The following is a 26,098-nucleotide window of genomic DNA, read 5'->3' as shown; positions in this document are numbered from 1 at the left end:
TAGACACCTTCTTCCCATAAATGAATTTTCTAAAAATGTACAGCACTGAAATTAGCCATTTAGACCATCTATCCTGTACTGCTGTTTATGGTCCATATCAGCCTCCTTCTCCATCATTTGCCTTGGGAGGCAAGTTGGTAATTCTGAGAGCAACCTTGTGGAATTAATGTCTGTGCCATTATATATGTACCCCCGAACAACATCACTAATTCATCTGGTCATTTACCACATTGCTGTTTGCAGGAGTATACTGTTCACAAATTGGTGTCTGTGTTTTTACATTACATCAGGGACTAGACTTTGAAAGCGCGACATTGGCTGAGTACAGCTTACAGCTACCCTGACCATGAGAGGCACTATAGAAATGCAAGTCTTTCTTTTCTCTCCTTTGAGAGGCAAATTGCAAGGGTATTGTTGACCCGCGAAAGTTTAGCTGGAAACCCTCTTGCGTGATTTCAGGTGATGGTATCTACAGGGCTAATAACCACACAAGTTGCTTTCACTTTAAGGATTTCTTGGCATCTTTTGATGTCAATAATCTTTGCAGCAAGCTCACTAGACTGCAGCCTGCTTGCTGTGGCAGTGCCTATCACAGTGTATGCTTTGATTTGTTGTGTTATCAGGATTTATTCAAGAGCAAGATTAGGGCAATATCTCAGCTTGAATGTACCATGAAAAGGGAGTTAAAATAAATTACGGAGAATAGCCATGCTTAGAGATGAGCTCACATCGTGCAGTGGTTAGTATCTAAAATTACACAGGTCATTCAGTTCAGAAGCAGCCCATTCAGCCTATCAAGTGCATACTGAGGTTTATACTCTGTTTCAGCCTCCACAAATCAGTCCTCATCTAATTCTATAAATGTAGCCTTTTCTTCCCTTCTCCATCACCGACCCATAGCTTTGCTTTAAATACATCTAAATAATTCCATCTAGACAAAGTAACTTATGTTTGAAATTCCCCACTCCATCGCAGTGATGGAATTAGTTACGACACTGGGCCAGACTGCCAAATTTACATTACAGTCTGGTTAGGAGACAATAACATTTATTTTAAAGTAGACAAAGTACAAAGTTCAGAGAATTACGAAGAGAATAAAATCACAGTTACAGTTTTGAATAATTAACATTACATTTTACGGGAGAATATTAGCACTGTTATACAACCTACAACATTTCCATTTCTAACACCCTGAATTAACATGGTAATTATGGGTTATAGACTGTGATCGAACACTCTACAATGCACATTCAAATAGCTAATGCAATCAAGACAGATCTCAAGGATTTGTCAGAAATTCTCTCCAAATTATGTTGACAATATCATCAAATCTAATTAAACTTCACTAGGGATCCCAATTCTTCACTTTTGCTGATCTATTCTTGAAATTCCCTCTCAAGAATCATTCCGTCATGAACTGCATCAATGACAGTTCTTATACTGATGGATAATCCTCCAGTAATTTCCATTTTTGTTTCATGTAGTTTAGTTAACTCTAAAAGCAGCAATGCCTAACTTGGAGTTTGCCTCCGTTTCTCTCTCTCTCCAATCCTCACCCATTGCTTGTGACCTTTGAACACCTCTTCAGTGACTCTCTAACTGTCCTGAGTGACTTGTGAAAATAAGTCCCTCCACTTATTGCTGGGCAGAATTGGAATTACCACTTAGCAACTCTGGGATCAGTCTGTTCCATAAATATTACTGTCATAGATTGCTGATTTGCCCAGCACAAAAAAATGGTTTCGCACAGAGGATTTTGTTGCCAATCAAAGATTCGTGCAACACAGTCCATTCAGCCCTTCATTTCTGTGCTACTGTTTCAAAGATTATCTCCAAATTAGTCTCATTCTCTTTAGCTCTGCAGATTTCTCCTCTCCAGGTGTTTATCCAATTTTCTTTCAGTATAAAAGCAAGTGGAACCCTAAAATAAAGAAAATAAAACATATGATGGAGCCAATGATCTCTCAAAGAACAAAGAAAATTACAGCACAGGAACAGGCTCTTTGGCCCTCCAAGCTTGCACCAATCAAGATCCTCTGTCTAAACCTGTCATCTATTTTCTAAGGGTCTGTATCTCTTTGCTCGCTGCCCATCCAGATACCTGCCCAGGTACATCTTAAAAGACACTATCGTGTCTGCGTCTACCACCTCCACTGGCAACGCGTTCCAGGCACCCACCACCCTCTGTGTAAAGAACTTTCCACGCATATCTCCCTTAAACTTTCCTCCTCTCACTTTGAACTCATGACCCCTAGTGATTGAGTCCCCCACTCTGGGAAAAAGCTTCATGCTATCCACCTTGTCAATACCCCTCATGGCAGTATTCTATTCTGATATTCTCATGTCACCTCTCAGTCCTGAAACTCTATTTCCAAAGATAATATCTGAGATGCTGCGTATTTTCAGTTTTTATCCCTTTGAACAAACTCAATGCCATCATAGATCCTCTGTGGTTAGCATACTGTAACTTTAAGAAACGACTTGGTCATGATATGTGAGCTTTGCTGGCTGGAATGGCACTTATTGTTCTAAATTGTTAGGAGACAACCACAACCACATTACTTTGGTCTAGAGTTACATGTACTCCAGACCAAGTAAGGATAACAGGTTTCTTTTTCTCAAATGGCAACAGAGGACTAGATTTGCACAACAATAGACATCACCCAGGACTAAAAAGACCACTTGATTGGCACTACATCTGTAAACATTTACTCCCTCCCCCACCAATGCTCAGTAGCAGCAGAGTGTATGATCTACAAAATAAGCTGCAGAAATTCACCAAAGCTCCTCAGAGGCCATTTTTCAGACGTATGATCACTGCCATCTCAAAGGACAAGGACAACAGATATATGGGGACACCCACACCTGCAAGTTCCACACCAAGCCACTCTGGCTTGGAAATAAATCGCCGTTCCTTCAGTTTCACTGGGTCAAAATCCTCAAAACCCATCCCTAAGGGCACTGTGGGTCTACCTGCAGCGGTTCAAGAAGCTTACTCACCACCACCTCTTCAAGGGCAATTAATGATGGGCAATAAATCTGACCCAGTCAATGGTGTTCGCATCCCATGAACAAATAAAGAAAACCCTTATAATAGTCATCCCTGTTTTCAAATTCCACTCTAACTATGTTACCTTGGAAATATCCACTGGCCCTAAAACTTCCTGATATCCCTGCACTCCTCCCATTTTTGGCATTGCCCTCATGGCTCATTTGCCAAGGCCTGAAGCTCTGGAATTCTCGTGTGAAAATGTTCAGCACATTGCCTTATTTTCCTCCTTTAAAATTCTTTAAAACTTTTCTCTTTGACCACGCATTGGTGGGTATTCCTAAATGACCTCAAATGAATTGGAGTCAAAGTTTGAGATAACACGGTATAGAGCTGGATGAGCACAGCAGGCCAAGCAGCAACATAGGAGCAGGAAAGCTGACATTTCAGGCCTAGACCCCTCTTCAGACCTTTTTTCTGAAGAAGAGTCTAGGCCCCAAACGTCAGATTTCCTGCTCCTATGATGTTGCTTGGCCTGCTGTGTTCACCCAGCTCTACACGTTGTTATCTCAGATTCTCCAACATTTGCAGTTCTTACTATCTCTGGAGTCAAAGTTTGTTTCGCAATTGCTGTTATAACCCATATATGGAATATTTAACTATATGAAAGTGTTTTACAAATGCAACTTGCTGATGTTGAGGGAGATGTAAGCTACGAAACTTTTCATGTGCATCAAGTCTTCCTCAAAGAAACTAGTCAGCATTCAGTCAGTCGAATGTAAAACACTGGAAGTGGATCAAGTCAGATGCCATAGCGATGGAACAGAAGAAGAATTTGCCAGTTGTAGCCTTACAACTGCAACCTAAGTGGAATAAAGCTAGGCCTATTGTGGCAGGTGTATTGTGGATCAGCGGACTGCAGTCTTACCTTGCAGAGGGGAGCTTACTGGTTCAAGTCCCAGTCTTGAGGGAGTGACAGTGTCATCGTTAGGAACAAGGCAATGCTAAACCAAGGCTCTATCTCCTCTCCCAGGGCAATGTGTAATTGCGGTAGATCAGGGCAGTTATCCTATGTGCTCTGGTCAATGTTTTTACCCCACATCCCTAAAGTGGATTATCTGAACAATGTGACATTGCTGGTTGTGTGACCTTGCCGTGTGCAAATTGGCTGAAATATTTCCCAAATTTCAATAGTGACCGTACTTTAGGGAAAAATGAATATTGTCTTTAAAGTGCTTCGAGACATTCTGAGGTTGAGAAAAATGCTATGTAGATGCAGTTTCTTTCTCCTTCTTCATTAATGACAGACCAGGGCAGATACTACATTGCACAAATTAGCTATGGCTTTGCACTGTGTCTGTTTCTTGAAATGAGCCTTTGTAGTGGGGGTGTTGCAAACTGCATACTGAGCACAGCAGAGGGTATAAAAAAACAATAAAACTTAAAACCTTTGAAAAAAATCTGCAGGTAATTAAATTATGAAAATACATAAATGAAATTATCGTCCGACTTCATATCTACTGACAGAAATCTGGAGAGCAATGGCAAGTTACAGTAGCAATGAGAGCCTACTCATCTATACAATAGGCCGGGACAAAGGTTAAAAAAATGCTGAAATGTGTTTTTGGAGATAACAGGCATTTTACTCAGATTTTCAAAGAGTAAAAGTTAAACAAATATCACATTCTATGGAACGCTGGTAATAAAAAACAAACTTGTGTTTCCAAATAGAAGTGTTCTAAGTGGTAAATCAGCCTTACAGAATTATACACTTCACCTTATCATCCCGTCCACTGCCTTCAAATGTCTTTCCCTTTGTAAAAATCTTTTATCTTACTCTGTCTTTCATATCCCTTCCTCCTTTCTGAAGATGTTTCTTCTGAATTCGCTGTTTGATTTATTAGTGAGTAACTTTACATTGATGCATCTTATTTTGGACTCGTTCGAATGTAGAACCATTTTCTCTACCTTGACTCTATTAAAGATTTTCATTACTTTAAAGACATCTGTCAGGTTACCCTGCAATCTTCTGTATTCTAGGTAAAAGAATACAGCATGTTCAGTCTTCCCTGATAGATTGAACCTCTCAATTCTGGTGTCAACCTCTCTTTGTACCATCTTCAGTGGCCCCACAGCCCTTACAAGGGCTTTGATGGTATGCTGTGCAGAATAACACCAAACAGTACGGGTTCAATTCCAACACCAGTTGAGGTTTCCACAAAGGGCTTTCCTTCTCAATCTCTCTCTTGCCTGAGGTGTGGTGACCCTCAGGTTAAACCACCAGTCTTTCTTTCTCTTTAATAACTGAGCAACCCTGTGGTCTGGTAGGACTCGGCACGATGGCACAGTGGTTAGCACTGCTGCCTCACAGTGCCAGGGACCTGGGTTTGATTCCACCCTAGGGCGACTGTATGGAATTTGCACATTCTTCCTGTGTCCTATGTGGATTTACTCTGGGTGCTCTGGTTTCCTTCCACTGTCCCAAGATGTGCAGGTTAGGTGGACTAGCCATTCTAACTTCCTCATAGTATCCAGGGATGTGTATATTAGGTGGGTTATAGGAGGATTGGTCTGGTTGGGATGCTAAAAGGGTTAGTATGGACTTGTTGGGCTGAAGGGCCTGCTTCCACTTTGTAGGGATTATATGAACAATAGAAACTTTACTTTCTTCCTTTAGGAGTCATAACTACAATAATTAACCAGATTTTAGTTTTTTTCATTTCTTACCTTTCTTGAATGTTTGTTTTTGATTCTTTCATGGGAAGTGGGTGTTGCTGGTATTTTTCATTTTCCTAGAGAAGGTGGTGGTGAGCTACCCTCTCGAATGCTGCAATCCCTGGAAAGATGCACATCCAGAATGCCATTTAGGAGGGAATTCCAGGATTTTGATCCAGTGACAGTGAAGGAACAGCAATGTGTTACCAAGTCAGATTGGTGAGGGGCTCAGAGGGGGAGTTGCAGGGGGTGGTGTTCTCATGTATCTGCTGCCCTTGTCCTTCCAGATGGCACTGGTTGTGGGTTGTGAAAGTACTGTCTAAGGAGGATTTGTGAATTGTTTCTGTGCTAGCTCTTTCAGACAGCTATCCCGATACTTTCATTCCCCTGCTCTTTCCCCAGAGTCCAACAAAGTTTTTCTTTTCCTTTTCAAGTATTTTCCTAATTCTCTTTTGAAATTTATTAGCGTTTGCTTCCAGTACGGTTTCAGGCTGCATGTTCTTGATCACAACAACTCACAGCAACAAATACTGTCCTCGGTTCCCCTCTGCTTCTTTTCCAATTACCTTAAACCAGTGCCAAGTATTATCGACCCTCCTGCCAGGGGAAACAGCTTGTCCTTATTTGATCATAAAACACCATAATAGTTTCAAAAGCTCTCTGAAAACTTCCCTTAACCTTCCCTGCCCAAAGGAGAACAAGCCTAGTTTTGTTCATTTCTCCACATAACTAAAGACTCCAGGACTAACTGTTCTAACTTGGGAGAATCACAGTGGTTCAGTGGTTAATGTTACTACCTCACAGCCGCAGGGGACCTGGGGTCAATTCTAGCCTCGAACAACTGTCTGTGTGGAGTTTGTACATTCTCTCTATGTCTGCATGGGTTTGCTCCGGTTTCCTCCCACAGCCCAAAGATGTGCATGTTAGGTAGATTGGCCGTGCTAGGTGTGGGGTTATGGGAATAGGCTTGGGTGAGAGGCAGGTCTGGAAGGGGATTCTTTTTGTCAATGCATGGGGAAAGAACCTCAGTATTCAAGCAAGGGTAAACATCAGTCAGGGTTCCCACTCCCAAACGTCAGTGTTAGAAATGCTAGTCACTCTAAGGATCAACCTGAACTGCTCCAGACTTGAATGAGAGCAGGCAATGCTCATTAGACCTTACATTTAAGAGAGGGGTTTATCCGAGGGGTAGTCCCACTGGAGGACTGTCTAGTTTGGAATCCTTCCTTTTTTTCATTAGGATTCTGGGACAGTTGGTGTTGCATACAGCAATCCCAGCTAACCATAGACTAAGATGGCCCAGTGGGCTCCTAGGAGATGTTCCCTCTAAGTTGCATGGATAGATCATTAGCTAACTTTGGGGAAAGAGGGCATTTTTACAAAGATAATGGGAACTGCAGATGCTGGAGAATCCGAGATAACAAAGTGTGAAGCTGGATGAACACAGCAGGCCAAGCAGCATCTCAGGAGCACAAAAGCTGACATTTTGGGCCTAGACTCTTCATCAGATTTTTTTTCTGATGAAGGGTCTAGACCCGAAACGTCAGCTTTTGTGCTCCTGAGATGGTGCTCGGCCTGCTGCGTCCATCCAGCTCCACACTTTGTTATGTCTATTTTTACAATGATAACCTGTAACTGGTGCAGTGCCAGACAGATCATTGCTGGGACCACCATTATTGACAATATATGCTAATGACTTGTGTGAGGGAAGTGAATATGGTATCACCAAGTCAGGATCATAGAATCTTGTGGTTGGTTGGCTCGCCGAGCTGGTTCGTTGTTCCGCAGTCGTTTCATTACCCTGCTGGGTGACATCATCAGTGCAGCTAAAACCTACTCTGAAACTTTCAGTCATAGAATCCTTACAATTTGGGAAGAGGCCGTTTGGCCCATCAAGTCTGCAGTAAGTCTATAGGTATTTAAGGAATAAAAGAATGATGAAAGTAAGATTAGGCCCAATCAAGGATAGTAGTGGTAAGTTGTGTGTGGAGTCAGATGAGATAGGGGAAGCACTAAATGAATATTTTTCAACAGTATTCACTCTAGAAAACGACAATGTTGTCGAGGAGAATACTGAGATACAGGCTACTAGACTAGGTGGGATTGAGGTTCACAAGGAAGAGGTATTAGAAATCCGACAGAGTGTGAAGATAGATAAGTCCTCTGGGCCGAATGGGATTTATCCTCGGATCCTCTGGGAAGCCAGGGAGGAGATTGCTGAGCCTTTGGCATTGATCTTTAACTCGTCATTGTCTACAGGAATAGTGCCAGATGACTGGAGGATAGCAAATGTGGTTCCCCTGTTCAAGAAGGGGAGTAGAGACAGCCCTGGTAATTATAGACCTGTGAGCCTTACCTCAGTTGTTGGTAAAGTGTTGGAAAAGGTTATTAGAGATAGGATTTATAATCATCTAGAAAAGAATAAATTGATTAGGGATAGTCAGCACGGTTTTGTGAAGGGAAGGTCGTGCCTCACAAACCTTACTGAGTTCTTTGAGAAGGTGACCAACAGGTAGATGAGAGTAAACCGGTTGATGTGGTGTATATGGATTTCAGCAAGGTGTTAGATAAGGTTCCCCACAATAGGCTATTGTACAAAATGCAGAGGAATGGATTTGTGGGAGACATAGCAGTTTGGATCAGAAATTGGCTTGCTGAAAGAAGACAGATGGTGGTAGTTGATGGGAAATGTTCATCCTGGAGACCAGTTACTAGTGGTGTACCACAAGGGTCGGTGTTGGGTCCACTGCTGTTTGTCATTTTTATAAATGACCTGGATGAGGGCATAGAAGGATGGCTTAGTAAATTTGCAGACGACACTAAGGTCGGTGGAGTTGTGGATAGTGACGAAGGATGCTACAGGTTGCAGAGAGACATAGATAAGCTGCAGAGCTGGGCTGAGAGGTGGCAATGGAGTTTAATGCAGACAAGTGTGAGGTGATGCACTTTGGTAGGAGTAACCGGAAGGCAAAGTACTGGGCTAATGGTAAGATTCTTAGTAGTGTAGATGAGCAGAGAGATCTTGGTGTCCATGTACACAGATCCTTGAAAGTTGCCACCCAGGTTGACAGGGCTGTTAAGAAGGCATACAGTGTTTTAGCTTTTATTAATAGAGGGATCGAGTTCCGGAACCAAGAGGTTATGGTGAAGCTGTACAAAACTCTGGTGCGGCCGCACTTGGAGTATTGTGTACAGTTCTGGCCACCGCATTATAAGAAGGATGTGGAAGCTTTGGAAAGGGTGCAGAGGAGATTTACTCGGATGTTGCCTGGTATGGAGGGAAGGTCTTACGAGGAAAGGCTGAGGGACTTGAGGCTGTTTTCGTTAGAGAGAAGAAGGTTGAGAGGTGACTTAATTGAAACATATAAAATAATCAGAGGGTTAGATAGGGTGGATAGGGAGACCCTTTTTCCTAGGCTGGTGACGGCGAGCATGAGGGGGCATAGCTTTAAATTGAGGGGTGAAAGATATAGGACAGATGTCAGAGGTAGTTTCTTTACTCAGAGAGTAGTAAGGGAATGGAACACTTTGCCTGCAACCATAGTAGATTTGCCAACTTTAGGTACATTTAAGGCGTCATTGGATAAGCACATGGACGTACGTGGAATAGTGTAGGTTAGATAGGCTTGAGATCGGTAAGACAGGTCGGCACAACATCGAGGGCCGAAGGGCCTGTATTGTGCTGTAATGTTCTATCTATCTACCTAGTAAGGATGACACAGGTAGTCTAAAGACTTGGCAGGTGGAATATAATGTGGGAAAATGTGAGGTGGAAGGAAGAATAGAGGACCTGGGTATCACTTAAATGGGGAAAGACTGCAGAAAGTTGCAGAACAGAGGGAGGTTCTAATTCGTGAATCACGTCCAGGTTCAGAGGGTAATAGGAAGGTAGATTGAATGCTGGCTTTTGTTTGAAATGGAATGGAAAATAAAAATATGTTAAAACTATAAATAAATCTAGACACATTACATCTGGAATATTGTGAATAATTGTGGTCCCCTAAGCTAAGGAAATGCAGCGATGGAGTCAAGAGAAAATTCACTGTGTTAAATCCAGGTGTGGAGGTTATAAGGTTGAGTCATTTGGATTTGTACTGGCATTTAGAAGAATAAGAGGAGGCCTGATTGAAACAGAAAACATTTTTTAGGCAGCTTGACATGGTAGATGCAAAGAGCCATTATTACCAATTGCAGGGGAGTGTAGGATCAGAAGGTATAATCCCAGAATAAGATGTCATCCATTTAAGATAGAGATGAGGAGTATTTCTTTTTCTGTCTGTAGATAATCAATCTGTGGAATGCTTTACCACAGAGGGCTGTTGAGACTGGATTGTTAAGTCTATTCAAGGATGAGGTAGACAGATTTTTAATCAGTAAGGGACGTAATGGTCCTGAGGAATAGGCAGGAAAGTGGAATTGAGGTTTATCAGATTAGTCATGATCTCAATGAATGGCGAAACAGACTTTACGGGCTGAATTGTCTACTTCTGCTCCTATGCCTTGTAGTCTTGGAGTTATTTCCTAATTTAGTCGCTTTTTTTAGTAGGATGGTTCCCATCGTCAACTGATGGTCCTGCAAATGTCTATGTGTTGTCAACATTTAGGGTGATTTATGATTGTGAATTTTGTGAGTTTGCTCTTCCTGTGGTGTCAGCCAAACCCCTGGAGAGTTTGCCATCCATCACAAAGTTATGGGTCCAAAAGTGAAAGACAGCATGACTTTCCCAGAACAATACTGAGTATGGAACTAGAAAATAATAGACAAATGAAGTTCAACACAGATAAATCTGAGGTGGCCCATTTTGGGAGGAAGAACATGGAAGTCATGTTATTTAGAATGTGAGAGTCTAAATGAGATAAAGGCACAAAGTGATTTCAAACTACAAACATATTAATCATAAAAAGTCATGCAATAAGTTGGCAAAGCTATTAAAAAAGCAAACCCTATATGAAAGGGACATTTCTAAAGGGATCACACATGGAGTTCCATGTACTGATTGCTACGTGATGGAAAAGATGCAACAGCATTAGAGGTGGAGCAGAGAAGATTTACCGGAATGATACCAGAAATTCACCTATTAGGAAAGGTTTGACAGTGATAATGGGAACTGCAGATGCTGGAGAATCCAAGATAATAAAGTGTGGGGCTGGATGAACACAGCAGGCCAAGCAGCATCTCAGGAGCACAAAAGCTGCTCTCTGGTGAAGGGTCTAGGCCCGAACCATCAGTTTCTGTGCTCCTGAGATGCTGCTTGGCCTGCTGTGTTCATCCAGCTCCACACTTTGTTATCTAGGAAAGGTTTGACAGCTCAGGTATCTTTACCCTCAAAGAAAGAAAGTCAAGGGGTCACTTAATCAGGGTCTTTAAAGTGATTGAAGAGGTTTGATCGGGTGGGTACACAGACATTGTTTCCTCTTGTGAGGAAACAGCAGAACTAGAGCCTGCCAATATAACACTATTCCCCTGATATCCAATAGGTAATTCAGAAATAAAGCATTCCAGTCAAGCACATGAGGGGGAAGAGAATAGATGGTTTATGATAGCATGAGACAAAGGAAGAGAAGGCTTGAGTACAGTAAAAACACTAGCATGGGCTGTTGGACTGAATAGCCTGTTTCCTGCAGTGTAGCGTCTGCAACTACCTGGAATGCACAGGCAATGTGTCTGTCTGGAATGTTTGTGTCAAGAATGTGAGCATCTGGAATGGGTCTGTCAGAAATGTGAGCATCTGGGAACGTGAGTGGCAGGGATCTGACCGGGATGTGGGTGTCTGAGGTATGAGCGTTTGGGATGGAGAGCCTGGGATATAAGAGTGTCTGAGCTGTGAGTGTGTGGTAATGTGAGTGTCTGGGATGGGACTGTCTAGAATATGATTAGAATAGGAGCGTCTGGGAAGACAGCATCTGGGATGAAACCGTTTGGGATGGGATTGTCTGGGATGTGTCTCGGATCTGAGTGTGTGGTTTGTAAGAGGTACTCCTGATCCACTGGGCTATCAACTGTTTATGGAGATGACTGTTTTGATCACATTTCAAGCTCCCTTTCTTAATAATTAACTGAAAATGTAGTGCTGCATTCTGAAATCAGATCTATCAACAGATTGTCAGCCAATTCCAAACCACCAGGAAATATCTGCCTCATACTTGAAAGAAATATGTTTGAACTAAAGTGAAAATTGGTGCTGAAAGAGTTAAGAAAAATTGTCTGCACCTGTTTCAAATTTTCTCCCATTGAACAGTGCCTAGGAGTGCAGAGGGGGAGGGGATCAGAGCAAGGTCTTATATCATGGAATGCAAACAAGGGAGACAGGAAAATTGTTGAGATTATATAAATAATACTGCATTTAAAACAAAAGAGAGCTGGCACATTTGCTTGCCAGGCACATTGGCCTCTTCCACCGTTAACCTTTCTCCTTAAATCCGATGTAATGTAAGATAATATCAAACTCTTCAAAATAAGTCAGAATAGAAGCAACAAACTGTCTCCTTCCTCATACAAGAGAGAAATAGACAGACAGACAGAAATGCAATAAAAATGCACCAGTTAGGTCAATGCTGAGCCCTCGGGGTCTTTCCTAGCTCACAGACAATCCGCCAGTCAGCAGGCTACGGCCTTGTAATAAAAAGCATGACCTCGGAAGCAAGAGGGAGCACATATATCAACCATGCATCACTAACCCTCTGAAGGGAAAATAAATCCATTTCTCTTACATTGTTAAAGCAGTGACAACCGGCTTGGTAACTCTGATCTATCTATCTATCTATCTATTCTATCTATCCTACTGTGTATCTATCTATCTATCCTTCTGTCTGTCTACCTGTCTGCCTATCTGTCATTCTGTCCATCTACCTCTCTGCCTATCTGTCATTCTGTCCATTTATCTGTCTGTTTCTCTGTCTGTCACTTTATCTGTCCTCCTGCCTATCTGCCTAGCTATGTATCGATCTCTCTAGCCATCTTACCATCTCAATGTTTGAACTGCACCCACCTCTGAGTCTGCAGTGCGGAATTTGAAACATTATTTCCTGCTCTGAGCAAAGGAGCAGCTGCGGATATTCTCGAGTCGAGTTTGTCAGGGCAGGCACTGTGTCTTTTGTTTATCTTTCTCGACAGCTTTCTAATATTGAGATTTTAATATTCAAACTTCCTCACCCTTTTCTGCAGAAGGAGTCACTTTAAGGCTCTGTGAGATGATTTAAAATCTGATATTATTTCTTCTCAGACCAGAAGGGATCATTTATTTGTAACTTGATACAATCATAAAACATGATGCAGTAGGGGGTGTGCAGGTCATAATTCTTTGCTGTTTATTTTCAAATATATAACAAATGTATAATTTTCAATTTGGGGGGAGAGTGGGGAAATAGCACAACATCAGCCACTCTGTGAAAAGAAATGAAGAAAAACTTGTGTGAGGATTGTTACAATTCCTCATTAGATAGTGAAGAGTGAGTGAGCTAGAGAATTCGGCTACATCATTGGAAACTTCTTCTCTGACTAGTGTTTACATTTAGGGAATCTCCATGACTCCAACTAGGCTGAATTTGAGTTTTCACATTCTCACGCTGCAAGTTGTGTTCTTTCATTGTGTAGAATCGGATCTTTCTTCGCCAAATTTAACACATTAACAGTATCTTAGGAGCAATGAGGAGGTAACTCATTTAAAAGTGGCACTGCATGATTGCCTTTTGGTCTTTGGGATCGAGTTAGTGAAATGCTCAAAGGCAGTGGTATGACAGGAGGTTAATAATCCAGACAGCTAGACCAAACAATCCAGAAGGATACAAGTTAAATTCCGAAGGTGGCAGATTGAACATTTGAATTTGTGGTTTTAAAAACATGTGGAAATAAATGAAGGTGGTCAGATTGTTGTTAAAAATCTAAATTGTTCATGCGTGGTATCTTTAAGGGTGGAAATCTGCTGTGCTGACCCAACCTGGACCTATGTGATTCCAGTCCCACTGTAATATGGTTGACTCCTAAACACTCCTTTGACTGGCTCAGCAAAACAATAGAACATAAGAACCAGGAGCAGGAGTAGGCCATCTGGCTCATCGAGCCTGCTGCAGCATTCAATAACATCATGGCTGATCTTTTCATGGACTCAGCTCCACTTACCTGTCCACTCACCATAATCCTTAATTTGTTTATTGGCCAAAAATCTATCTACCTTGGCCTTAAAATCACTCAATGAGGTAGCCTCAGCTGCTTCACTGGGCAGGGAATTCCATAGATTCACAAACTTTTGGGTGAAGAAGGTCTTCCACAGCTCAGTCATAAATCTGCCCCCTCCCCCCTAATTTTGAGGCAAAGCCCCCTAGTTCTAGTTAGTGCCACAGCAGCAAACATCTTGGGAATTAATTTGAAAATTCTGATGGTTGGCAGATCAAACTGTTGGTTACTTGAAATGGCAAATTCTGTTTTTGGCTGGGAAGGAAGGTGAGGAAGTGGAAGGGGACAAATCAAAATGAACCAAGAAATCTTGAGTCACAGGCTTGCCATTCACAGTTAATACTGAAAGCAAATAATTAGAATTGGATAAAGGAGAAAGGCCCATCAAGGTCCACAGTCATCTCTCTCAACTGGGGTGAGACAGTTTGTTATAGGCCGAAGGACAGTGGTGAAGTATGGGGTGAAGTAGGAAGGCAGGCCCTCTATGAACTGGTGCAGCAGGTACAAGGGGTTGAATCCATGCTGTTTGTTCAGCACTGGAGTAGTTCATTAATTAATGTGGCATCTCATTAGCCAGTCATACTAATCAAATGGGGATTTCTATTGATACCCAAGTAAGTTAGTCAAGCTGATCGAGAGTTTGAACTAGGAAGGTGAACTGATGATGAAGGTGAACCATGATTTGGATACACTGTATCCTTCATAAACTCAAACCCTGCTACCTGTACTCTATATCACGTCAATCCTTTTCTCCCATCACTGCATCCAGTGTTCACTGACCTACATTTGCTCAATGGATCATGGCTCAATCGTAAAATTCTCAACATTTTTTTTCAAACTCCTTCATGGCCTCATATGCCTCTATCTCTGTAATCACTTCCAGCTCCACAGACCGACAAGTTTTCTGTCTTCATCCAACTTTTACCTCTTGTGCATTCCTGATTTTGAACACTTATTCTTTGGTGGCAGTGCCTTCAGCCATCATCAGCACAGTCCATGCTGAAAACTCTCAAACTCTCTACCCCGCTTTACTCCATAAACCTCACTTTTTGACTCTCAAAATTTGATTATCTCCCCAACGTGCCTCAGTGTCAAACTTTGTTCCATCAGCACTCCTGTGAAGCACTCTAGGAATTTTTTTGATTATTGTGTAAAAGATGCGATACAAATGCAAAGTGTTAACATTTTATGATATCAAATGACAATCCCAGCTGCCGGTAAGCCAAGTTAGATGTAGAATTGTATTGCAATTTAGTCCAACAAACCTGTAAATCTAACCCTGCTCAACGTATCAATATGCTCACAAAATAGTTGTTCAGTAAAACACATTATTCATCATTATTTATTCAGCAAATTGCTTTTGAAAATATATATGCCTATTTTATATATATCTGGAATACATTGAACTGCAGGCCTTCGTGACATTGTGGTTCTGTGAACACCTTTCTTTGTTTATAACCTTCAGGAAAAGTTCCATTGATTAGTGAAAAAACACAAAGATCAATAATCACTGAGATCGTAGAAATTAAATATTGATCTTTTTCTCACATTGAGAAAGAAGCCCTGTATTTTGCAAATGAATGGAGCCCAGGGTCCATGGAGTCTAATCAGGCCATTGAGTCATTTGTGGTGATTAGGTTCAGGACATTTCCTCAGGTGTTTTTACTCCTTATCCCACCTGCATTTCATTTACTTCAGAGTAAGTTTCTCTTCGAGAGCAGCTCAGCTGAGCTCACCCTCAGTCTGTCAGGTTAATCAGCAACAGCCATCTCCTCTAAATGATTGAAACCACAACGGAAAGACTTTGGTTTGTCTCAGTTGTTTTTGAACACCCGCCATTTTGCCTCACCACTGTCCTTCTCTCCTGAAGCTGACACGTGCTGAGGGCATAGGTCAAAGGGCACCAGCTGCTGTTTTTCGACACCTCAGTCAAGCAGAATCCAAATCGGCCTTCAGGACACAGCCAGAGACTATTCTTCACATTGTGACATACTGTCCAGGGCACAGCGAAGAACCTCACTGCCCTTCTTCAAAAAGGTGCCATGGGACCCTACAACCACCTGAGATGGCAGATTTGACCTTTTGTTTCATGCCTCCTCTGAAATTCAGCTTCACTGATGGTGCAGGATTCCCTCTGTACTGTGCACTGTGAGTATCTGCCTGGAATTTTGAGCTCCAGTTTCTGGAAGTGTCCACCTACCAAGTTGGAAAGGAGACAGCAATTCTAACTGAGCCACCACTGACACCTGAAAAGATCAACTTTTCTTTGGAAAGCAAAGAATTAATTTCTAAAGCCTCATTGGTAGACTAAAAGTCACAATGTCCATTACTACTAAAAGTGTTTTAGGTCTTTCAGATTGAAAATTCTAGCATATGCCAGTTGTATTCATGTAGCCCCTTTATCATATGAAAACATTCCAACACACCACACAGGAGTCTTATCAAACGATATTTCACGATGGGCAGGAATTAGAACAGGAGACCGAATGCTTGGTTGAAGACAAAGGTCTAGACACACAGGCATCTCAGCAGAGGAAAGAATGATAGAGAGGTGGATGGATAGAGAAGGAAAGAGATGGAGAGTTAGAGAGGGAGAGAGGCAGAGAGGGAGTGATGGAGAGGTAGTAAGGTAGAGAGAGAGAGATGGAGAGGTAGAGAGGTTGAGAGATGGAGGGATGGAGAGGTGGAGAGGAAATAGGGTAGAGATGGAAAAGTAGGGAGGTGGAGAGGTAGAGAGATGGAGACATGGGTTGGGGTGATTAAAATTCCAGATGCTCAAAGTGTCAGAATTGAAGGAGTACAAAGAGAATTTATGAGACTGGAGGGCGTTACAGAGATAGGGAAGCTGTAGGGGCTGGCAGAGATCACGGTTATAGAAGAAACAAATCAGTCCATGCCAAACATAATCCAAAACTCTCTCTCTCTGATGAAGGCTCTAGGCCCGAAACGTCAGCTTTTGTGCTCCTGAGATGCTGCTGGGCCTGCTGTGTTCATCCAGCCTCACATTTTGTTAGCTATAATCCCAAACTAAACTAGTCCCAACTGCCTGCACCTGCCCTTCAAACATTTCCTATTCATGTACTTACCCAAATGTCTTTTAAACGTTATAATAGAATCCACATCCACCACTTCCTCAGGAAGTTCATTCCACACATGAACCACAATCTGTATAAAAAGAATTGCCTCTCATGTCTTTTTAAAATCTCTCTCTTCTCACCTTAAAAATGTGCCCCCTAGTCTTGAAATTCCTCATCCTTGGGAAAAGACAACTACCACTAACTCATTACCTTTCATTATTTTGTAAACTTCTATCAGGCTGGTTCTCAGCCTTCCAAGCTCCAATGAAAAAAATCCCAGCCTATCCAGCCTTTCTTTATAACTCAAACCTTCCATACCTGGCAACATTGTGGTTAATCTCTTCTGAACCCTGTCCAGCTTGGTAGTATCATTCCTATAACTGGGTGACCAGAACTGGTCACAGTATTGCAGAAGAGGCCTCCTAAATGACACATACAACCTCAACAGAGATAGGGAGAGTGTAGGTGATGGAGGAGGTAACAGTGATAGGGAAGGGATGTAGGTTCGGGAGGAGGTGATAGAGATAGGGAGGGTGTAGGGGATGGAGGAGGTGACAGTGATAGGGAGGGCTGAGAAATTCTCCCCATCTGGAGAACAATAATAATGTGCAACTTGCCACCACATGAAAGGATTTGAAAACTCAAGTGGAAATTTTAAAATTGAGGTTGATCTTAAATTGGAAATCCTAGATGATTTACTGGTGATGGGTTGATAGTTGAAAAGAAAGTTACAGGTGATTTGATGATGGGAGAGAAAACCCATTCAGATGTGTGTTAGAACATTTCTGGATATAAGAGAGAAAAAGAATCAATGAAATTGATGCGTCATTGGTCCAGGAGACAGCGTGGGTCCACGTGCGGTGTGGACAGGACTTGGGTCTGAGGTCCAGCTTTGAAACTTGATGCAGGATGGGTGATATGAGCCTGATCAGAAAGAAGATTGGAAATAAACTACGAGGTATGAAAAGGGATGAATCAGCATTTGATTGCTGACCAATAAGCACAGAATATGAGTGTAGTATAGGAAGTAGAGAGAGTGAAAATACACATTTCCCAGCATTTGCTAAGAGATTGCTGTACATGACAGATTATTTTTCTGATGATGAACAGAACTAAAACCAATCAAATTTAACTGGGAGTTCTTGGAGTAAAGATACAGATCCCAAAAACAAGTGAATAATGCACAAAAATCCCAAATCCATTTGTGTGTTTTTTTCAAGAGTGATAGAATTAAAAAGGTTGTAAAGTTACATTAAACCTGTATCAGGCTTAGGTGACAATACATTGATATTCCATTGGAGATCCCATGGTGCAGTGGGCACTGTCCCTGGCCCTGAGTTCGAATCCCATTCCAGGATTTGTTGGTTGCATGAAGAGCAACCATGATGTGGTTCCACAGGCTGATTATCTTGGAAATTCTTCTGCCATTTCCTCAAAATTCCCAAAGAAGGAATATGTGAAGCCAATTGATTTCTCTTCACAATACTGATCTCCACATTGCCAACAGGATTTAGCGACACCAGGACAAAAGGGTTTACCAGGATTTTACCAGAAATAAGAAATTATAACCATCACAAAAGATCATTCTCCTGAAAAACTGGATGGGGTGGGGTTGAAAGGGGTAGAAAGGGGCAAGTTGAGGGCATGGATTGGGGGGCCTGCTGACAATCTTTAAAAATAATGAAAGGTTTTGAGATGTAGGGAAGATGATTGTACTTGTTAGGAATGGGATCTGTAACAATAAGACTGCAATTAACAACCACAAATGGGCGTTGAGGCGAAAACACCTTCACCCAGACAATGGTGAGCATATGCTATTTGGCTCGCATATGGAGTGATTGAGGGGAACAGTCTAAATCTGTCAATGGAGATATTAGACAAGTTCGTGATCAAAGTAATAACAGAGGAATCTGCTAGTAAACTCAGGTAAAGAGTGGTGGAGAAAGTTTGAGTGGTGCCTAAATACTAGTATCAACCAGTGGGGCTGAATGGCCGGTTTCTGTGTTGCAAATTCTTGCGTTCCAGGCTAAAGCCACCCACAGCCAGTGGGAAGCTGTTTGAGAATTGGAGTTTGAGATTTTCCAGAAACAGCAGGTATGCTGTGAGTGCTGGCTAGAGCGACTCTCGAGTTTATAATTTAAAACCAGGGCATTGTTCACCAAACCTGACAGCTTTTCAACAATTTACTTCAAATGCAGAGCAAGTTCAGACGTACAATGCCGTGGGCATGAGACACTGCTGAGAAAACAATCCTCCTTTTATTAAATTCCAGTGAAAATATGGATTTTACCTGAAAAGTAAAAACCTCAGCATTTTTACATCCATGTCATTTAAATGATTTGTTTAAATGGCCTAATTTGAATACCTTCATATTCAAATTTCAGTGACATCTGTCACAGTTCCAAACTTGTAATCAGATACAATTAAATTTCCCAATAAGTATCCAAAAGGACTTAGTTGTTCCTGTTCTTCTGGTATTGATAATCCTCTATATCACTAAGAAGTAAACAAATAGAGGCCATTCAGCCCATCTATTATTCAATGAGATTATGGCTGGTTTCGCAGCCAGCCCCATATACCCAAAAGGGCCTTTGCCCTATAAATCAGAATCTTCCTGGTGAAAAAGATTCTTTCAGTTTCATATTTATAGTTGATAAATGATCTATCATCATTTGCTATTTGTGGAAGAGTGTTTTTGTATGAGCAACTACTTCGTAAAATCTCTCCTAAAGCATCTGGTTCTAAACTATTGGAAACATTTCTGATTCCTATGTTGCCCGAGACTAGTTTCTTTTTATCTGCTATAATAGCTCTCCATAATAATTTTAAAGTTTTGATTTAATCTTCCAAATCCAATGGAATACAGTCCAAGTATATTTATTCTCTCCTTGTAATTTAATCCTTGTGGTCCAGGGAGACGTTATTCATCACAGAATGGGAATCTGCAAGGCCCAACACGCATAATTCAATTTACCAGGGAAGAATTACTTCACTCACCCCACTCCCACTTCTCTCCCCTACTACCTCAATCCCCTACCACCTCCCTCCCTACCACCTCCCTCCCCTACCACCTCCCTCCCCTGCCACCTCACTCCCCTACCCTCACTCCTCCAACACCTCACTCACCCTACCAGCTCACCCTATTCCCATCTCACTCCCCTATCATCTCACTCTTCTACCACCTCATTCCTCTATCACCTCACTTCCCAATCACTGCATGTCTTCTGTCACTTGCCCCATACCACTACACACTCACACTCCCAAAGTGTCCTGAATGGATGGAAAGGAAACCCATTTATAAAGCTTCAACAAAGGTTACACAGATCCTAATATTTCAGGTTCTGGCTATTTGACCTCCAAGTCATTATCTAGTTGTTATGTCAGACAGCCACTGGAGTGAGGACGGATGAAACATCACCTACAGTGTGATCAGAGACCACTCTGCATTTTGCCTCTCACAAGAGATGCTGCCTCTGTGTGTCGGTGGGTTTTAGTTCTTTGTTCAATTTGAAGATCGAAAATTACAATTGATGCAATCTCACACTCAATTGTAAACCTTCATTGACTTTACAGTCAAACTATACAGTTTCAATTAAATCATAGTTATCCTTCAGGTGGTCAATCTGAGAAGACTTCCAGTTGGTTAAGGTTGATCTTTAACCAAATTTTGGTCAACAACTAGTATCACTCTTCCTGTTGATACTAATATTCTGTCTTCTTGCATGAGTGGTCCATGGAGGGCTTTCTCAGAGGCTTACAGGTACAATTCAACTTATGAAAGATCTCAAACACAATGTCTTCTGGATGCAGACTGTTAGAAGGATGCATCTTCAGCTGATTGTTGGTCGATATATTCCTAGATTATCCTCCACTGGTTTAGCTACATAAGGACTTACTTCTGAATGAAACCCAAAAGTGCTGGAGAAACTCCAACTGGTCTCTTCGCATCAGTGGTGAGGGGAGTAGAGTTAAAGTTTCAATTTCGGTGTAACTCTTCTTCAGAATTGAAGAACTGGGCTTTGACTCTGACTCTGCTCCTCTGCTCACAGATGCTGTTAGACCTGCCAAGTTTCTCCAGCATTCTCTGTTTTTGTTTCAGAATTCCATCATCAGCAGGATTTTGCTTTTGTTTGAAGATTCTACATGTCCAGCCATGTTACCTACTTGACATTGATTGGCCTTCTGCCTTTAAGTGTTCTACTTCAATTCACATTGTTCCATACAATTTAGCAGTATGAGTGCGATTGCCGTATATCAATATAATGAGAGGGTATTGCATCAAGCCAATTTGCACATGACAAACAGAACTCTGAACTTCGAGCCAGTCTGTTACAAACAGGTAAACGTGCTCATTTTTGGGCAGAAGATGGCCATTCACCCCTCAAGCTTGTGCCCACTATTTGAGAAGATTGTGGGTAATCTGATTGCAACCTCAACCCTATTTTCTTGCGATACACTCTTTGGCAATCACTGGAGCAATGGAAACACAGCATTAGTAATACTCAGGGTCTGGTTTCAAATCCCACCTCAGCTGCTGGTAGAATTTGAATTAAACTAATGATATCAGAAATATGAAGCTAGTCATGCTAATAGTGAGCATGAAACTATCATTAACGGGCATAAAAGCCCATCTACTTCATTAATACCCTTCTGGAAAGGGCTTAATCTCCTGCTCATGTTGACATGTAATTGAGCAGTGAGTTAACCGATGGAATAGCTGAACAAATCACAAATGTTCAAGGGTAATTATGATGGGCAGTAAATGCCAGCCTTGTCAGTAATGCCTGCCATATTAATTGTAATGGTTTGGTAATCACTTACTCACAAAGGAGTGATTAATTCTGTGGGATAGTTTACTTAAAACCATAAAGCACGCTATAAGCTATAAAGCTGGCATTACAACAGCCAGCTCATTTTTGAGAGTCTGTAGGTTACAACTCCGACAGACTAATGGTCAGGCTGAGCCACGGCATTTTATACACTTAACACATGGAGGTAGACCATAAGACCATAAGACAATAAGACATAGGAATGAAAGTAAGACCATTTGGCCCATCAAGCCCACTCCACCATTTAAATCATGGCTAATGGGCATTTCAACTCCATTTCCCTGCACTCTTCCCGTAGCTGTTGATTCCTTGTTGATCTCTGCCTTGAAGGCATCTAACGTCCAGGCCTCCACTGCACTCCGTGGCAATGAATTCCACAGGCCCACCACTCTCTGGCTGAAGAAATGTCGTCTCATTTCCGTTTTAAATTTACCCCCTCTAATTTTAAGGCTGTGCCCACGGGTCCTAGTCTCCCTGCCTAACGGAAACAACTTCCTAGCGTCCACCCCTTCTAAACCATACATTATCTTGTAAGGTTCTATTAGATCTCCCCTCAACCTTCTAAGCTCTAATGAATACAATCCCAGGATCCTTAGCCGTTCATCATACATTAAACCTACCATTCCAGGGATCATTCGTGTGAATCTCCGCTGGACACGCTCCAGCGCCAGTATGTCCTTCCTGACGTGTGGGGCCCAAAATTGGACACGGTATTCTAAATGGGGCCTAACTAGAGCTTTATAAAATCTCAGAAGCACATTGCTCCTTTTATATTCTAACCCTCTTAAGATAAATGACAACATTGCATTCGCTTTCTTAATCACGGACTCTACCTGCTAGTTAACCTTTAGAGAATCCTGGACCAACACTCCCAGATCCCTTTGTACTTCTGCCTTACGAATTTTCTCACCGTTTAGAAAATAGTCATAGAACATAGAACAGTACAGCACAGAACAGGCCCTACAGCCCACGATGTTGTGCCGACCATTGATCCTCATGTATGCACCCTCAAATTTCTGTGACCATATGCATGTCCAGCAGTCTCTTAAATGACCCCAATGACCTTGCTTCCACAACTGCTGCTGGCAACGCATTCCATGCTCTCATAACTCTCTGTGTAAAGAACCCACCTCTGACATCCCCTCTATACTTTCCTCCAACCAGCTTAAAACTATGACCCCTCATGTTAGCCATTTCTGCCCTGGGAAATAGTCTCTGGCTATCAACTCTATCTATGCCTCTCATTATCTTGTATACCTCAATTAGGTCCCCTCTCCTCCTCCTTTTCTCCAATGAAGCAAGTCCGAGCTCAGTCAACCTCTCTTCATAAGATAAGCCCTCCAGTCCAGGCAGCATCCTGGTAAATCTCCTCTGAACCCTCTCCAAAGCATCCACATCTTTCCTATAATAGGGCGACCAGAACTGGACGCAGTATTCCAAGTGCGGTCTAACCAAAGTTTTATAGAGCTGCAACAAGATCTCACGACTCTTAAACTCAATCCCCCTGTTAATGAAAGCCAAAACACCATATGCTTTCTCAACAACCCTGTCCACTTGGGTGGCCATTTTAAGGGATCTATGTATCTGCACACCAAGATCCCTCTGTTCCTCCACACTGCCAAGAATCCTATCCTTAATACTGTACTCAGCTTTCAAATTCGACCTTCCAAAATGCATCACCTCGCATTTATCCAGGTTGAACTCCATCTGTCACCTCTCAGCCCATCTCTGCATCCTGTCAGTCCTTACTCCATATCCAGGTCTGATATCTAACACACTGTTAATGGCAAGATACACATACAATAACACCCACATTATTTGACAGAGTATTAAAACATAACTCTGTCTCAGTTGCAACCTTAACGATATACAAGACCCTGCCTCGAGTACATTCTGGGGAAGTGAATTCCACAGACAAACGATATTGTGAGAGAAAGTAAACTTCTCCTCCACTGGGAAATCAGAATAACCTGCCTCCTGTGTTAAGGTAGGCCTCCAATTTCCCCAATTTGGTGTTAATTGGATACATAGCTGAGGTCCAGGTGTAGGCTACGAAAGTGCTCACCATCTCCATGCCTCTAACAGCATCTTCCCCTAACCCTCCGACATCTGTCTTTTCATGATCTGCCCCCAACCATCCCAGGCAAGAAAAGAATAAAAACCTTCTCACTCCAGGATCTACAAAGAGCAGGATTGAATTGTCAAAATTTAGGAACCAGGAGCTCCCAGTCTTTGATTAAACAAAGATATGAAATAAGCAAAAATTGCAAGAAAATACTCAGTAGATCTGAGAGCATCTGTGGAGAGGAAGAAACAAGAGTTAATGTTTCAGGTCTAGTGACCCTTCTTCAGAAACGCATTCTGGCGACCTGTCAAGGCCTGTGGTTTACTGAGAAACACAATAAAGCTCTCAGCTCAATTCCTGATGAGCTGATTAGTGGTAATTCAGCAGGCATTCCAGGGGCGGGTGAGAGTGTGTGTGTGTGTGTGTGTGTGTGTGTGTGTGTGTGTGTGTGTGTGTGTGTGTGTCAGTTTGCCTGTATGTCTGTGTGTGTGTGTAGGGCAAATTTGTGCATGTAGGGAGTGTGTCTGTGTGGGTATGTATGTGTGCATGTGAGAGAGACTGCGTCTGTGAGTGTGTGTATCTATCTGTGTCTGTGTCTGCGAATGTGTGTGTGTATGTGAGGCAGGTGGTACGGGGTGGGGTGCGCTCGGGAGGAGAGGCAGGTCAGTTGTCATCGAACAGACTAGCCCCCACACTCAAACAAGAAAGAAAATCCTGCCCTTTGCTATCTTCATAAAACTTTAAAGATGTGGAATTCATCAGCTTTTTCCTACCCTAAAACCGACAGACATTTGACAATGTAAACCTACATTTAAATAGCACCTTTAAAACAGTAAAATGCTCCAATGTGCTTGTCATGATCATCATTAAATACAATTGGAAACCATCAGAAGATATTAGGACAGGTGATCAATAGCACGGTCAAAAAGATGAGTAGTTTGAAGCAGAGAAAGGCAGACAGGTTTGGGGAATCCCAGAAGTTCGGATCCTGGCAACTGAGAGTAGGATGACTAATGGTAAACTGATCAAAATCAAAAGGCTAGAATTGGAGATCTAAAACCCAAGTTTGTTCATTCATGCCTGTTATGCATCTGCAGGGGTGTTGACCTCTATTCAGCTCACATCTGGTTTAGGTGAACCCTTTTGAATGAAAAATGCATTACTGGCACATTTTCCCACAAATTAATTAATTAAATTGGGTGAAAGCAGTGAATTTGAGTTTAGCTATTGCAGTCAGTACCTGCTTTGTTAGCATTCTGCAGAAAACTAGTTTTACTGGAAGTATTCATTAAGGACCAATGCTCATTTCTTCTTTAAGTACTATGTATAGTCCCCCCTGTGATCTAAGTTACAGAACATAAGGGTTAGGAAACCAAGGATTGTTTGACTCAATGAGAAAATCACAACCAAATTTCATTCAGTGTGATAATCCTGTCATCGAAAACCAATTCACAGGCAAAGTACTTTTGGAATGTAACCACTGTTGTTCTGTAGAAAATATGGCTGCCACATACAAAGATACTAACTTTCATGCAGACATGATCCTATTGAGTGGCAGAGTGGACTCAAAGGGCCGAATGGCCTACACCTTTTCCTATTTCCTATGGCCTTCTGGTATTACACACAGCAATCACAAGCTGTTCTGCTTTCAAAGATGGTCTTTAAGACACAAGTATTCACCAAGATACCAACAACACCAGGAGATTTGTTTTTTAAATTTGTGTGAAAAATCTCATTATGTCTTGGCTTAATGTCTGATGAGAGTACTAGAATGAGGTTTGAACATAAAATTGGTGGCAGACCCTACATTCTACTTCCAACAGGGTGGACCTGTTAATAATATAATTTGGAGGATTTTTGTTAAAAGAACTAATATAAAGTGATATTTAATTTTTGACAGTCTTTCCAATTCCCCCTACACTTAGATACACTGGTAGCTGCATCCCTCACAACCATTTAATGTCCTGTGGGAGTTCATTAGATGCACTTCTTTCATTTAGTCACCTGGTTGTAAGCACCTTGCTTTAACTGAGGAGTAAATTGCTTTGAGCTTTACACTAAGTTACATTGAGTTTGCAGCAAATGATTCACGTCGGCACTTACTCTCTACACAAACCCCCTCCTCACCTCAGCCTATCAACATAACATTCCATTTCTTTCGTCTTTGGCTTTGTTCAGCATTTCTTTAACCACATCTCCGCTGGTTTGTCAACCAATCACTCATTTCCCATGATCAGAAGATCTTAAGCA

The 26,098-nt window shown here is 41.9% G+C and overlaps 1 long non-coding RNA gene across 1 annotated transcript in view; it reads right to left on the bottom strand.

Moving 5' to 3' along the window:
- Positions 1 to 1,082: 1,082 nt before the first annotated feature.
- Positions 1,083 to 26,098, bottom strand: part of LOC132206160 (uncharacterized) — an 83,558-nt gene continuing 58,542 nt past the window's right edge. Inside the window, exon 3 of the long non-coding RNA XR_009442869.1 lies at positions 1,083 to 1,921. This is a non-coding gene — a long non-coding RNA (uncharacterized LOC132206160). The remainder of the gene's footprint in view (positions 1,922 to 26,098) is intronic.

This window comes from Stegostoma tigrinum, chromosome 32, assembly GCF_030684315.1.
Source record: "Stegostoma tigrinum isolate sSteTig4 chromosome 32, sSteTig4.hap1, whole genome shotgun sequence".
Lineage (NCBI taxonomy): Eukaryota > Metazoa > Chordata > Chondrichthyes > Orectolobiformes > Stegostomatidae > Stegostoma > Stegostoma tigrinum.
This window is presented reverse-complemented; position numbering and strand designations above follow the sequence as displayed.